We start from the raw sequence: 3,461 nt of genomic DNA, 5'->3' as shown, positions 1-3,461 counted from the left end.
TACAAAAAAAAAAAAAGAGAGAGAGAGAGAGAGAGAGAGAGAGCAAGATTACAAGGGTCTTGGTATTGGGCTGGGTCCTCAGAAGCAGACCAAAGACAAGGATGGGAGGTATGAAGCAGCACAGGGACTCCAGAAGCCTGTGGAGGGTGGGGACAGACAAGGGGGCAGCCAGTCAGGGTGCATAGGCGTGTCCCTGCTGTGGGCAGCTGGAGCTCCGTGCCCAGGTGGGCCTTGGGAGTTGGGTAGGATACCCTTCAGGTGTGTTCCTGCTGCCAGGGCTGGGAGCTGAGGAGCTCACCTACCAAAGCCCGTCAGCCCTGGGTAGGCACTCCCTGAGGTATGTGTGTGGGGCCGGGTAGGGTCTCCAGCACACCTGCTCCCCGGCCTGGCGGCTCACTGAGTGCAGCTGTTGCTGGGGGAAGGTACAGGACAGCCTCTGGGCGGCCAGCCTTACAAACCCAAGCCCGTCCCCGGAGCTCTACTGACTCACTCCAGGCCAAGCGGTGACTGCCCAGCACTGTGACTGTCCTCGACAGTGGGCACCACTTCCTGGTGCTGGGGAGGCACTAGGCCCAGGCCCAGCTGATCCGGCAAGTCCCTTTCTCCTGAATCCAGGTCTTCCTGTGGCCCTGCTCGTGGCCAGGTCTGGGTATCTGTCCCCAGTGGGTGTGGGGTAGGTCCTCTCCAGGAAGCAGGGCGGAACTTCCTCTCCTGGCGACCCCTTCCCACCTGCCCACCTGCCCTTGTACACCAGGCCCCCTTTCCAGCTTCTCCAGGCCTGTTTGCTGCCACCTTCTGGATGGTGGTGGCATGGCAGGTCTTCCCACAGGGGTCTCACCTGGGCAGCACTCAGGAGAGCCGAGGGAGGGGAGGCAGGGTGAAGGGAGGGTTACAGTGACAGATGGCCCACCCCCAGAACTGCTTCAGGGAAGGGACAGCTTCTCCTCCCGGCACCAGCACCTGGCCCAGGGTGGCAGCTTGGTACTGAATAAATGAATGAAAGAATAAATGAGTTGATCCGTGGGTCCCAGTCAGTAAGGAGCTGGCCGTAGCTGACTTCCATGTAAGCGGCCAGAGATCCTGCATTGCGGGGTGCCGTCCCAGCCCCCAGCCCCGAGCTCATTCCTGTGCGCCAAGTGGGGCAAACAGGATGGGGGCTGGTTTGTTTTGTTTTTAAGGAAAAACAAACCAGAGGTTATTATCTACACCCAGATGAATGAGTCAGCTCCGTGAGCCAATTACTCAAGGTGGCGGGACTCATTCCAGCCCCAGGGAGCCCCACCCCTTGGCATGGATGATACAGAACGTGGAGGTGTGACAGCCTTTTATAAACTATCAAAAGTCTTTTTTTATCCTCCTTGCATTGCTTTAATTCCATTAGGAGAAGGCTTTGGGGGTACCCTGTCCCCGGGGGCAAAGCCACCAGCAAGCAGTGGGAGGCCCCTCTCTGGGTGCCGGTGCCTCCAGGGTGAAGCAGATCCCAGCCCGCTCCAGGCCTCAGTTTCCGTGGGAGGGAGAAGCAGGAGACAGAACAGGGTCTCGGCACCCCTCGACACGCTGGAGGCCTGGAGGCCTGCTCTCTGGGGTGAACCGCCCTGACGGGGACCTGGCCTCCAAAACCACTTCCGGCCCCAACCTCTCTGTTTACTGGTAGCCTTACCCGAAGTGCGGCCCCACACCCGCACGCCCAGGAGTCTAGGTTCCTGCAAGAGTGTTTTGTTTTGTTTTTGTTAAGTTTATTTCTGAGAGAGCGATGAGCACCCTCAGCAGGGCCTCACGCCGTCATCCTTCCCCCGGCAGCCACGATGGCACGCCCGACACGCATAACGAAGACTCAGGACCCGAACCCAGGACTCTCCCACGCGGGTCCAGTTATGCAACGGCTGTGCCACCACGTGGCCCCACCTCTGAGTGGAGGAAAGCATTCCCACCACACGGATGGCGGTGTGGCTGGGGTGTTGATGGGCAGCCCTGGGAGGCAGGAGGCTCCCGGCTGCAGAGGATATTCAAGGAGAGGCTGTGACCCACGGGGGAAGTCCCCTAGATGACCTGGCTCTGGCCTCTGGGATCCTGGGCTCCTTGTCTCCACGGTGAGGAAGAAAGTGTTCCATGTGCACAGGGGACCCCGTAGTGCTCTGGACCCCCACGTGACCAAATACAGGGCAGGAGCCATCATTCCGGATGGGCTCGAGAGCTGTAGACCCTCCTGGCTGACTGTCTGGCTCGGACTGCCAGGAAAAGCCCATTTCCTGTCTGACAGATTTCTCCGACACACCTGGCCACGTCTCGCCCCGAGCCTCTGTGTGAGACGTACCCCCTGCCCAGAGCACCCTCTCCACCTTCTTCGCTGTCTTTCTTCAAACCCTCTCAAATTCAGTTCTTCCAGGAAGCCCTCCTTGGTTGGGCTCCCATACTTACGGCACTGTACTCTCTACCTCCCTGTGACCGACCATGGGGACAGGGCCTGTCACTGGCTCTCGTTGGCATCTCGAGCCCAGCATGAGCCAGCACAGAGTAGGATAAACCAGCATGCTGGCAGGAGCTGGCAGGGCTGTAAACCGACCATCATCTCTGAGCTATTGAGAAGCACGTCCTAAAACGACGGATACTCAGGACCCGCTCCCGCCCCTTCTCTCGGCTCCCAGGGATGCCGGGACATCTGCAGACGTGAGACCATCCAAGGGCAGTGGGGACTGAAGTCTGGGGAGCGGAGCGTGCAGTGTGGAGGCTGGGGACTCGGCACCCAGCACCTGCCGGACTCCCTGGTCACCGTCCCGCTCACCCCGTGCAGGAGGAGGGCACTGAGCCTTGGCAGCTGCCCGCCGCCCAGAGCCTCTTAGAGAAAAGCCTGAGGCGCACCCTCGCCTAGGAGCCTTCGACCCCAAGGCCTGGGCTGTGCCAGTCAGGGACGCCGACCTAGGTGCCCCAGGCCAGGCTCCTGCACCCGACTCCGTGACCATGACAGACCTGTCCCCCTGAGGAGGGCCTCAGTTTCTGTCTGTAAAGGCTTAGTCTACGAGGCGTCTAAGGGTCCCTGAGCTCGAACCGCCTCAGCATCTAGGTCACTTTAGGGTTGGTATCCTTTCACGACCATTGTCACCGACACAAACACAAAGTCATCTTAGCCCTGTTGACTTGGCGTAGTGGTTACGGTGCTGGATCCTACGCGCCCGGCTTCATGAATCGAGCCCCAGACCCGGCATCTTGGAAAACACCAATGCCTGTGCGTGCCCAAAACCCTGAGAGGGGGTGACGGAGGGGTTGTGGCATGGCTGTCCCCCTGGGAGGAGTGGTTTTCACTTTCCTTCTCTCTCCCTCTCTCTCCCAGTGAGCGCACTCACCCTGTAGCAAACATTTTTTTTAATGTTTTTAAAAACATTTAAAAACACCTCCCTAGTGTGCCCCCCACTGCCCCCCTGCTTTCCTGTCTAGAAGTAGTTACACAAAGGGGTCTAGGCCCT

This window comes from Tupaia chinensis, unplaced genomic scaffold, assembly GCF_000334495.1.
Source record: "Tupaia chinensis unplaced genomic scaffold, TupChi_1.0 Scaffold000628_1, whole genome shotgun sequence".
NCBI lineage: Eukaryota > Metazoa > Chordata > Mammalia > Scandentia > Tupaiidae > Tupaia > Tupaia belangeri.
Note: the sequence above shows the minus strand (reverse complement) of the source record.